The sequence below is a fragment of the Propithecus coquereli genome, unplaced genomic scaffold, assembly GCF_000956105.1.
Source record: "Propithecus coquereli isolate 6110/MARCELLA unplaced genomic scaffold, Pcoq_1.0 Scaffold310, whole genome shotgun sequence".
In the NCBI taxonomy this organism is placed as follows: domain Eukaryota; kingdom Metazoa; phylum Chordata; class Mammalia; order Primates; family Indriidae; genus Propithecus; species Propithecus coquereli.
This window is the reverse complement of record NW_012148731.1, coordinates 4470407-4483955: the sequence shown is the minus strand read 5'-3', so window position 1 is coordinate 4483955 and position 13549 is coordinate 4470407.

Below are 13549 nucleotides of genomic sequence, written 5' to 3'. Positions count from 1 at the left end.
CCACCCTAACCTCATGGTCTTTACTCACACAATTTCCACTAACTGCAATTTGTAATTATAGCTGTGATTTTCATTAGCCTCTGCCACTAGACTGTAAGCTCCACGAGGACGGACAGGTTGGTCAGTTTTAATTTCAAGTATTCCAAGAGCCTTGTTCAAAGTCTGCATGTAGCTGGCCCTCAATAAATAACTGTTCAAAGAATGTAGGGCATCTCTACTAGTATGTCGTACCCCAACCTTAAATCCAACAGGTTGGGAAAAAAAGCCATATTGACCCTATATAATTAATCTCCTATATCGCAGACACCAAACCCTATTGATAAAGTAAGTTTTCTCTCTTTGTCCCACTGCCATCAACTGAAGTTTTTACTATCTCAAAACTAAATGACTTTAGCAGTTCTTAGTTGTTTTTCACAATTCTGCTCTCTACTCTAGTGATGCTGGAAAGCATAAACTGGTACAGAAAATACAGCCGAGATACTTTCATCCCTGGTGCAAGCCCTTCAACTGTGCTATAAATTACTCCAATTTGGCTTTTTTGGGTTCTAGGCTGTCTGCTCCCATTTTCGCAAATCTGATTTGACCTTCTATTTCTCTTTTGCATATGCCCTCTGTATTCCAACCAGCCAGTTTTTCTCACAGGTTAATCCACAAGTGCCTGACAGGAGGTATTCATTAAGTTTCCTGGCTTTGCTATCAATCAGCCCTGCCCCTGCCCCTCCCCCCAATTCTATAAGGGTTTGTTGATTCTATCACTCCAAGTGCAGATTCCTACCTTTTTTTCTGAACTCCTAGATTATTTCCTGATAAGACTGACAGACTCTAAAACTCTCCGTTTTGAATTTTTGTTGGCCTTGCCTCTTAAGCTAGAGTGGAAGTGCCCAGAGGCCAAAGACAGTCTTCTAGTACCTTTGATGCCTAAAGCAGAAAATAGGCACTCCAAAATTTTCAGTGCTAACTGAAATTTTCTGCTTCTTGATCAAATTGTCTGTTTCATCAAGAGCAGTAACATGATCTTTCACAAGTGAAAACTGGCTTGTTCAACTCTTACCTCGAATTACCTCTCTACCAGTGTTCAAAAGCAAGACCAGAGACCAAATCAAACCTCTACAACTGATGTCACTACCCAAAGCTACATATACCTGTTTACCACACAGCTCTGACATCAGAGCAAAGCTAGAGTATGAGAGTAAGACAGAAAGTAGATTCATTTGATTCAAGCAGCATTATCAAATTCGACCACTCTCAGCAACAAAAAACACAGAAAACAACAATTTTAAACTTTAAATGCCTCCCTACTTCCACTACTCTTGATTCTAAAAAATATTAGATAAGTCATTACAAGGAACCACATATATTCCTTCATTTTAGAGGAGAAAGTTGAGGCAGAGGGAGTTTAACACATTGACTGCCATGTGAGCTGTACTTAACTCTTGCTAGTTTTAAGTCTGGGGCCTCTTGAAGCAAAACCCTGCAGTTGGTCATGAAAGTCTTACTTGTTGATGTTCTTCTTATTGTTACAATTAATATTTACAATTTAATTCTAAAAACATGGATAGCATTGCATATAACTCATGCACAAAAAACAATAAAAAAGAACAAATTAGAAAGGATCGTTTTGTTTTATAAAAGACTGTGGACCCAGGGGAAAAAATTTTTTTTCTGGTGTGGCAGTCAATGTGTTAAGTATCTTGTTCAGAGTTAACTAGCTAGTAAGTGGCAGATGTGAACTTGAAGTCTAACCCTAACTGTTAAGCTTAACTGTATGCTTAACAGTTAAGCTCGGCTGCCTCCTGTCTGGAACCACAAAGAACACTGGAGGTTAACACACTCAAGGTTATCCATTTACACATGAGGAATATCTATCCATTGATGGATGAAGGGGGCCTTAGAAAAAAGCTGGATATTAAAGAAAAGGGCAGAAAATGTGGTTACTGATCATAAGTTACAAAGCCACGACTCTGTACTGTATCGGAATTTTGTTTCGTTCTCTTTCTCAGGGCTGCCTATCCTCTATTGATGCCCCTTCACCTGCCAATCTTGCTGGCCTAGGCACAACTATTACCGCACCAAAACTTTCAAGTGGTACAGAAATACACTGGTGGGCAAGCAAGCTATTTTTCTTCACTGATGTTTTATATTTCAGATACAAGAATGATAGCAAGGTTGAGAATCACTGCTAGTCTGAATAAGCTGCTGATGAGGATGTCTTAGTCTATATGAGCTGCTGCAACAAAAATAACACAGACTGCGTGGCTTAAACAACAAACATTTACAAGACCAGTGCTCTAACCTCTGAGCTATTGAGCCAACTTCAAACAACAAACATTTATTTCTCACAGCTTGGAGGTTAAAGCTCAAGATCAGGATGCCATCATGGTTTCCTCCTTGGTAAGGATCCATTCCCTAGTTTGCAGACAGCCATCTTCAACACTGCATTCTCACAAAGCAGACAGAGGGCTAGAGAGCTCTTGGAGTTCCATTTTATAAGGGTATTAATCCTATTCAGTAGGGCTCCACCCTCAGACCTATTTACCTCCCAAAGGCCCTACCCCCAATATCATCAGCTTGGGGGTTAGGATTCCAACATATGAATGGGGGAGATGACAAACATTCAGCCCACTGCAAGAGGGTATGTCTCACGTGTGCCAACAAAGAAAGGAGGTCGAACTCAAGGCATAAAGGAATCATTTATTCCAAATCCAGCCTACCATCTTTTTTGTTTCTTTCATTTTTATAAATAAAGTTTTACTGGAAACCGTCATGCTCATTTGTTTATGGCTGCTTTCCTGCTACAAGGGGACATGGAATTGATTACTTACAGAGCCCTTGTTAGTTTACAGAGACTAAATTACTCCTTGTATTAGTTCAAAACATATCGAGGGCCTCCTATACCTGGCACTGTTCTGGGCACCAGGAATAACAGCCAGAAATAAGATGAAGTCTCTGCCCTCATGGAATTTCTGAGTGAGAGAAGTCAAATGAGGAAATTCTTCTTGAGGCTCAGTTCTTAGTACTAACATTCACGAATATATAAAACCCAGAGGACCATCACTAAGATGATTAAGAATTAGAAAACACACACACACACACACACACACAAAATGTATGAAATAAGCTTAAAGTAGAGGCTAACAAGACTTTATGACCTGTATCGGGGTTGGCTATAGCCAGTGGGCCAAATCCACCCTGCCGTCTTTTTTTATTTCTTTCATTTTCCATGCCTTCCTATTTTTTAAAAAAACTGTGGTAAAATATACATTAACATAATATTTATCTTAACCATCTGTAAGTGTATGATGCTGTGGCATTAAATACATTCACAATATGGGTAACCATCACCATGATCTATACCCAAAATTTTTTTCTTCATCCCCAACAAAACCTCTGTGCCCATTAAACAATAACTCTCCCTACCCGCCCAGCCCTTGCTAACCTGTCTGCAGTCTGCTTTCTGTCACTATGAATTTCCCTATTCTAGGCACCTCATATAAGTAGAATCACACAACATTTGCTTTCTATGTCCGGCTTATTTCACTAAGCATGTTTTCAAGGTCCCTCTATTGTAGCACATTTCAAAATTTCAGTCCTTTTCATGGCTGAATAATATTCCTATCTACACACACATTTTGTTCACCCATTCATTTGCCGATGGACACCTGGGTTGTTTCCACCTTTTAGGTATTGTGAATGACACTGATATAAACCTTGATGTGCAAATATGCCGTCATTAAATAAAGTTTTATAGGAAACATGGTCATGCTCATTTGTTTATGACTGCTTTCCTACTACAAGGGCACATGGAGTTTATTAGTTACAGAGATCCACATTATCCATAAAATCTAAAATGTTACTACTTGGCCTTTTACAGACAAAGTTTGCTGATCTTTCATCGGTATGATGGGATTTTATGAAGAGACAACAGGATTAAACTACAGTGGAAATTTTTCTATTTGAAACAAGAAATAATTTCCGACAATGAAATTACCGAATGACAGGATTTACTACCAAGGAAGACATTTGTCAGCAGGTCTTTAAAACAGGTTAGATTAAAACTATTTGGGGGCCAAGCGCAATGGCTCACTCCTGTAATCTAACACTCTGGGAAGCCGAGGTAGGATTGCTTGACGCCAGGAATTTAAGGTCAGCCTGAGTAAGACCCATCTCTACAAAAAACAGAAAAATTAGCCAGGTGTGACGGTGCATGCTTGTAGTCCCAGCTACTTGGGAGGATGAGTCAGGAGAACTGCTTGAGCCCAGGAGTTTGAGGTTGCGGTGAGCTATGATGATGCCACTGTACTCTAGCCAGAGCAACAGTGAGATGCTGTCTCAAATAAAAACAAAAACTTCATTTGGGGAAAGGAATAAACATGGCTAGGTAATGAACCAGATGAATGGGGGAGGACTAAGGATGGCAAGTATGCCATCTACATTTCTTGCTTGCATTTCTTGGAGGATGGTGGTGTTATTTGCTGAGATGGAGAAACATGGGGTAAAGAGATGATGTGCAGAAGATCTAGAGTTTCTCTTTGGTTTGAGATATCTGTGCAACATGTAATGGACAGAGCTCCAAGAGGCAAATGGATATGCAAGTGTGGGAGATAAAAAGAAATCTAGGTTGGAATCACTGGCATATAGACTGCATCCAAAGCCACAGAAATATGTAAGAATTGTCTATGGAAAAAGAATCCAGACAGAGGAGAGGGCTGGTCACTTCTAATATTGAGAAAATGAGGAAGACTTTGCAAAAGATACTGCAGAGACAGGTCTAGAGGTAGAGAGACAACCAGTTCTGTCTAATGAAGACAGGGCCACAGCAAGTGCAAGTGGCTTACTGTGAAACCAGTCCATCCCAAGCATAGAAAAGAAAGGGCTGCACGGTCTGTACGTAATTTTAAAACCGTAACAAAACTGATTTAAAAATCAGTTTCCTTTTGATTATTACCGTACACCTGCACTTCTAAACGATGTCAGTGATACATATTCTTGCCTAAAAAAAACTTCTGCTGGTCTAAGTTTGAAATAATTGCTGTAGTGAGTGTATGTTCTCATAAGATATATTTAAGCCTCATATTATCACATTTATGATTTATTCCTTAATAAACAGTATATTTCTACATGGAAGTTAATTTGGAGAATTCCCTGAAGACCAGTGCACAGAAATTATAGAGAGGGTCATGAACCACTCAACAACAAAATGTAAAAAAGTAAACATTCATATAGGGAAAAAACATCAAACTGCAAAGACGACTGCTAGAAAACTGACAAAAGATACTAGCTTCTATTACCAGAATCAATCAAAAGGACAATGTTTGACCACCTGTCTCATTTTTACCAAAAACAGGACACATATTAAAACAATAGATCAAACAATGTCAATGTTTTGCTGTCATTTGGCCATTTTATCCGATTTTTGCAAAAGAAAATCTTCAGAAAGTTTTTACCAAATAGAAATTGCTGTAAATAAGAAATGAATAATTTTTATTTATTACATTACAGACCATATGCACGTAAGTTTCTCTCTTTGGTCAAAAAAATAACTTGGTGAAAAGGACCAATCCATCTCTCCTTTTGTACCATTAAAAAATTTTTTTTATTGGCATAATAGGTATACAAAGTTCAATAAAGAAGATTTTTACTGTCTGCACCGATTATTATATTCTTTTCATTTCATAATTGCCACTGAAAAAGGTCTGCTGTATAGAGGAGGGTGTTAACTGAGCCACTCTGAATGTCAAGTATGCTATGAATGCTACTGATCAACAGCATCATAGTGAATACACATCTCGGTAAAGCATGTTCAGGAAGCCAAGTACCTAAATATGCTTTAAAAATTGTTGTATATATACTCCTTGCTGGAGTTTCCCTTGAAGACAGGACTTAATTATCCCCTCATTGTTTCAAGGGACAGACTTAATTAAGCTCTTTTAGAAGTTTCATTGCTTCTAAGGCAAGTGGTGGCTCACACTCCCAATCCCAGTTTGAGAGGCCAAGGCAGGAGGATTGCTTGAGCCCAAGAGTCCAAGACCAGCCTGGGCAACATAGCAAGACCTCATCTCTATAAATATAATTAGGCAAGGCAAATTAAAGCCAAATCTCAGAATTCCTACTTGAAAATAGCTGAGAATACAAGTCACTGATTCAAAGGGTTAAGGTGGCAGGGGGAGAAATTGTCATGCTGGGAACTTCTAGCCAAAATTGTCGATTAGGTGATTCCAGTGCTTACCAACTTTTCGGCTAAATGCAAATAACTTAGAACAACCAGACCAAAGCTAAATAGCCTAAAATGGAAAGTATGGAGAAACAAATCTAGCCAACACCACCCATAAATGGGGCAGTACAACTAACTCATTCACACTTCAGTCTCTATTTTTGCATATGGTACTATTCAAAAGGTAAAAAAAGGTGTGTGTCTGTGTGTGTGTAAAATAAGTCCCTGGCCCATCCTTATCTTCCAGCTGTTCAGTTTCATTCTATGTTACTAAAGAATCACTCCCAGTCTAGTTTGAGTGGCAAAGCAAGAGACTCAAAACAATCTACAATCAAAAAGATATAACTAAGGAACTAAATGGAAAGGCTAGGAACACTACAGGTCCAGTGAGGTCAAAAAATGGAGTCTCATCTGCCCTGCACACTCCAACCAAACTGGTTTTCCCACAGTGTTATTCAGTGCCTTATAACAGGTACTTAATAATTATATAACATTCCCCGCTAGCCCTCCTCTCATAACCTATCTAAGCTCAGTGCATTCTCCAAAACCCAGACCAAGATCTCTTTCCTTTGAGAGGCCTTTCATTCCACTCTCAACCTTGCTTGGTTTCCTCATTTATTAAATAATGAGAATACCACGTACAAGGCCGAAACAAGATAACATGTTTAATGCCAACCACTATGTCTGGAGTGTGCAAATAACCTTTACTCTACTTCCCCTCCCTCCTAGGTTTAAGCGGAATACCGGGACTTATGGCTTGCATATAATAGGGACTTGCCAAGTACCTGCAGACTGAGGTACACAGGGGATGCTAGCATATGTATTAGTTTCCTGTTGCCACCGTACAGCGGTGGCTTAAAACACGAATTTATTCCCGTAGAGTTCTGGAGGCCAGAACGCTTAAGAGTCAGAATCAATTCCACAGAGCTACAAAGTCATTATGTGGGTGCCTTCTGGAGGCTCTGAGGAAGAACCTGGTCCTTTGGTTTTCTCACTTCTGCAGGCTCCAGCATTCCGCAGCTCACAAATCTTTCTTCACATCACTCCAACCTCTTGCTTCTGTCCTCACCTCTCCTACTTCCTCTTCCATAGTTAATCTCCCTCTGCCTTCCTCTTGTGATTAGATTTGGAAGCCATCTGGATAATCCAGGATACTCTCCCCATCTCAATCACACCTGCAAATAAGGTAACATCTATAGGTTCTACGAGTTAGGATCTGGGTATCTTTAGAGCCATCATCCAACTTACCACAGCATGTTAATCATATTAAGTTAATTATGATTTGTAAGGTAAACCTTGCTCACACAAAACGGCCACGCTCAAATTATTATTATTATTATTTTTTTTGAGACAGAGTCTTGCTCTGTTGCCCAGGCTAGAGTGCAGTGGCGTCAGCCTAGCTCACAGCAACCTCAAACTCCTGGGCTCAAGCAATCCTTCTGCCTCAGCCTCCCGAGTAGCTGGGACTATAGGCATGCACCACCATGCCCGGCTAATTTTTTAGATACATATTTTTAGTTGTCCAGATAATTTCTTTCTATTTTCAGTAGAGACGGGGTCTTGCTCTTGCTCAGGCTGGTCTTGAACTCCTGACCTTGAGTGATCCACCTGTCTCGGCCTCCCAGAGTGTTAGGATTACAGGCGTGAGCCACCGCGCCCGGCCTCAAATTATTATTTTATTTCACTGATTCTAATAGACTTTTCTTCCTCCATTTTAGACCCCTGAAATTGGGACCTCAGCGATCTGGTGCCATCAGGCTTAATGATCCTACAGAATGTTGAACTCTAAAAACAAACTACAGCAAGCATGTAAAGAACATTAGAAAATTATGAATCTTCAACCAGGCTACATTTCAGGCTTTACATTTTTTATACTATATCTTTGGCAGCTCTAAGACTAAAACAACACCGTGAAATTTGACACTACACCCTAGAAAATGCCATGTTGCTGTGTAGGACCACTCAGTGGTCCCCTTTGTATACAAAGGAGTTCATTTTCAAATTCAGTCCTAAGAAAAGCTTGATGTCCTTAGAAGTTTTTCCCATCTCAGGAGCAGATAAACGTAATATAATTTCCTTTTTATCTTGATTGCCTGGAAGCTCATTAAGGTTGATCCTAAAGCTTCCCTTTTCTCTGTGAACATGACATTCTATTTTCATCAATTTATATATTTACCTATTTACATACGCATGTATCTTTTGGCTAGATTTTGTTTCTCCACACCTTCTTCCATCTTAGGCCATTAACTCTGGTCTGGCCATTACAGGTTACTTTTGGCAAAAAAGACATTATCTATTCACCATTGCCATCACCCCAACCTTCACTGCAATGGGGGAGAGCTAAATATTTGGGATTCACTGCTAAGCAACAGGCAAAAAAAATCAGACATAGGCTGTTTTCCCACTTTTCCCTACTAATAAAGACCTTAAGAAAGGATACTATCATTTATGAAGTACCTGTTTCATGCTAGCAATTATCACATTTTTAAATCCAAACAAAACCTTTAAGGTATAAACCCTGTGTTCTCAGTTGAAGAAACCGAGCCTTAGAAATGCCATGTATCTAAAGCAGCAGAGTTAAGTGGCAGAACTGAGATGTAAATCTAGGACTGACTCTAAAGCCCATGCAGTTTCTAAAACAGACAGAACCTGTCTCCACCTCCTCCCCATCCCTAACACTTCTTTTCCACCTACACAGGAATAAACGAGAATAGTATTTTGGTCTATAAGCCATGATTCTGCCTCATAGCATAAACTCCATCCATTCATTCACTGAATTATTTATCAAGAATTCCATCGTATTAGAAGTTCAACACTCTCCTAGAAGAAACAGGGCCAAACTCCAACAGACCAGCGTCCTCTGTATGAGGAGGGGAATTTCCATAAGAAAGAGTCCATCACAGGTAACCACTGATGTAGTTTTATGTTTAACCATATCTGAAACCACTGCATAGAACTAGAGTAACTGAATGGTTATTAAAAATTTTACTCAAGTAGGGCATGGTGGCACATGCCTATAGTCCTAGCTACTCAGGAGGCTGAGGGGGGAGGATCACTTGAGGCCAGAAGTTTGAGACTGTAGTACTCTATGTTAATAGTCACTACACTCTAGCCTGGGTAGTATCGCCAGACCCTGTTTTGGGGGCGCTGGCAGGGGAAGAATTTTACTCAAGAGAGTTCTTAATATCTCATTTGCCAGATCATTTTAAAATTGGATAGAGGCCAGGTGCAGTGGTTCATGCCTGTAATCCCAGCACTTTGGGAGGTGAAGGTGGCAGGATTGCTTGAGGATAGGTGTTTAAGACCAGCCTGGGTAACACAGAGACCCCATCTCTACAAAGAATTTTTAAAAAACTGGAGAGAGTATGCTTTAAGAAATTGCCTTCTACTGTCACATAGCAACACGTAAAGGAATAGAATTTCTTCACTATAAAGACTGAATATGACTTTAAGGATCTGGCTACTCCAATAACTCATTTTACAAAGACCGCAAGGTCAGAAGTTAAGACATGCCAAGATCAATGCCCCCAGAGAGGAAATATGATGCTGTTATTAGTATGATTCCCAAATCCCACCAGGCTGTTATTAATAATTATGAAATTAAGCGGAATGGGACCTACTAACACAAGATACTCAGAAGTAGGAAATGGGCCGGGCGCGGTGGCTCACGCCTGTAATCCTAGCACTCTGGAAGGCCGAGGCGGGTGGATAGCTCAAGGTCAGGAGTTCGAGATCAGCCTGAGCAAGAGCAAGACCCCGTCTCTACCAAAAAATAGAAAGAAATGATCTGGACAACGAAAAATATATATATAGAAAAAATTAGCCGGGCATGGTGGTGCATGCCTGTAGTCCCAGCTACTCGGGAGGCTGAGGCAGAAGAATTGCTTGAGCCCAGGAGTTTGAGGTTTCTGTGAGCTAGGCTGACGCCACGGCACTCACTCTAGCCTGGGCAACAAAGCAAGACTCTGTCTCCAAAAAAAAAAAAAAAAAAAAGAAGTAGGAAATGGCCCCCTTATGTACTATAATTAAAGTCCACCAAACATATGAAAGTACAAACCTATCCAATAGTCAACTAACTTTCACGATCTCCCTACGACTTCCTAATATTCTACTCACAGTAATGTAATTGTTATCTTTGACATCCAAATCATGATTCAATGAAAATTTTTTTAAAAAACAAGGTTTGAGTGTTTTTCCTATATTACCATTGACTACAACTCATTGGTAAACATCCAGAGTCTAGAAACAAAATTTTCACTTTTGCTTACTCTTCCCATAGAAGTAATAAGAGCATAGAGAGAATAAAATGGTCACCCGAACAGATCAAAAGTTAAACAAAAGAATATAGATATTAAGAAATGTTCACTGAAATAACTGTTTTGCTAATAATCTGTTAGGCCCTAAGTTTCCCAGCCTTAAAACTGACTGACCTTGTTAAGCAAACTTCAAAAACAAAGAAAACAAACAGAAATATGTTCTGTAAATATCCATGTGGGCGTCTGGCATGGGTGTTTTAAAAAAAGTCACCCTCATCCAAAAGCCTAAAATAAAATGCTAGCTGGCAGGTAGGACAGGAGCCCTGACCTTTTCCTGATATGGATTTTTCTTTTCCCACTAGAGGGAGTCGCTGATGGTAGTGGGAGGGGAAAAGGAAAGGTTAACAACCTGGAGAGCCTGACAGCACGAGAGAGGCTTTATCAGTAAGCTGACTCTTCCAGAGCTCCCAGATAAGGAGTCCGGATCCATGGTGACTTAGACCGCCCTATGTAGGTCATGAGGTTGAACTGATTACTTTGGAGGGCTTTTTTCTGGTTTGGCTCCATGGAAATTTATGTTGATGGCATCTCTACTTAGTGATAAACGGCACAGTAAAAGTAAATGAAAACCCCACAGAGGAATGTCAAACTGTCACAACTAGTGATTTTTAGTAAACCCAAATTTTCTGAACAATGAAACTGAGAAAAATTTAATACATTTTGACTTTCAATTTACTGATCTAATAGCATTGGATTTCTGGTCTTAAATGGTTTGTTTAATCCAGCTCAGAGCACTTCCATATTCAGTCTAACAGAAGATAGTAATTATTATTTTTGCCCCTCCCTCAGCAATTTATTTGTCCACTCTCAGGAGGTCACAGCTCAGGTGAGGTCTGACTACCCCCCACCCCAACAAGGTCCAAACAGGGGTTCTCTGCCTAGGGCATGAGGTTGTCTGGGCTACCAGCACTTGCTGGCAGAGGACAGGATGGGGGGTGGTCAGACCTCACCTCAAGCCCCAATTGTGCCCGTGTGCCATCCTCATAAGCCATGGGCAAGACAGCATGCACACAGCTGGCCCCCACCTCACAAAATGTATTTGTAGAAATGGAAACAAGGTGGGGGCAGCTGTAGACACGTTGGCTTGACCTGCTGCATCCAGGTTTCCAAACATCCATGTAGCAGTTCACATAGACTCGTGCACTGTTACGCATGCCTACTCTGAATTAATTGCTTGAAGTAATTAAAATATCAACAGCCTTAGAGAAGGCCACAATTTCTAAACACCTGAAACCTCAGGATTTTAAAGCCACCTAGGTTTCTCTCGAAACTAAATATTTTAAATGCTCAGCTTTTATAGCTAGCTTCCCTACTCAACCCAATGGTTTAGTTAAGCAGTTTAGTTTATAATTAGCTCTACAAAACACAAAATTACTTCTATATAATAGTGATGAACATCTAGGAAAATATATATAGAACTGTGCTCTAAATCTGTCAACATTGAAATGTTCATTAATTATATGTTAAGGGAAAAACCCAAAGTAAACATTGACTTAAAGCAACTGATTAAGAATATTCAAAACACAGTTGAAGTTCAGCTTGGTAGCACAGGCCTGCAGTGCCAGCCCAGGAGTTTGAGGCTAGGCTAGGCAACAGAGCAAGATCCTGCCTCTTTCTAAAAATAAACAAACAAGGTCCTGCCAGTTTATTTATGCAAGGAAATATCATTCAGTCACAAGAATGAAGTACATGCTATAACATAGATGAAACTTGAAAACATGCTAACCCAGACACAAAGGCCATATATTGTATGACTCTATTTGTATAAAATGTCCAGAATAAACAAATTCATAGAGACAGAAAGTAGATTAGTGGTTGCCAGGGGCCAGGAAGAGGGGTAATGTGGAGGAGTGACTGCTAACAGGTACTGCGTCTCTAAGGACCCTAGGAACCTCTAAGGCCCGAAACTACTATACCATAAATCTGTTAGATCCCTTTGTTGCTGTTCCATTCAAAAGATGCCCACCACAGAGTGTTGTTACTCTGTGGGAGATTTAAGGAAGATGGCATACAAGCAAAAGAAACCCAGAAAATCCAAATATTTGGTTTCCACAAATGTGCTGATGCCCACTAAACTGGTTTAAAAAAGAAAAAAAAAGGATGAGGTGCTGACAAGTAACTAGAGCCTCAAGAATATCGTGTATGAGGCCGGGCGCGGTGGCTCACGCCTGTAATCCTAGCACTCTGGGAGGCCGCGGCAGGTGGATCGCTCAAGGTCAGGAGTTCGAGACCAGCCTGAGCAAGAGCGAGACCCCCGTCTCTACTAAAAAATAGAAAGAAATGATCTGGACAACTAATATATACAAAAAAAAAATAGCCAGGCATGGTGGCACATGCCTGTAGTCCCAGGGGCTCGGGAGGCTGAGGCGGTAGGATCGCTTGAGCCCAGGAGTTTGATGTTGCTGTGAGCTAGGATGATGCCACAGCACTCTAGCCCGGGCAACAGAGTGAGACTCTGTCTCAAAAAAAAAAAAAAATTCTTTTGTTACTTCACAGCTCATTCCAATCTATTCTAGTGAAACTACAGTGCACTTAACACTCTCCTGCCTAGGATCAAATGAGAGCAAGTATCCCAAAGCAATCAACACACTGCCTACCACAATGAACAGGTACATACGAATTTAGCTTAACAGCTAGCCTGCTTTTACCTCTTCACTTGTTATTGATTATACCCTGTCATTCCAGTTCTGAAGACGAAATTATTTTCAGAATTTGAACTTGGGACATGCATGATTGAGCACAAACTCTTTAGTTTCTCTTTGGTAATATTAATAATTCCAAACCACAATGACAAGGAAAGGGGATAGTTTACCGCAAAATATGTCTGAGGAAACAGGCCACCCTATGTTATTGCCATCAAATACTTACAACCACCTTTATGTGAGTACTCTGTAACACACTAGACAACCAACACATTAAAGAAATGGACATTAAAATAACCCTTGCACAGAAGTAATGACCTTTAAATGCCGACTTAAGTGTGTATTAACTCCCATTAGTCAGGCCCCTCAGACTTTCTCCC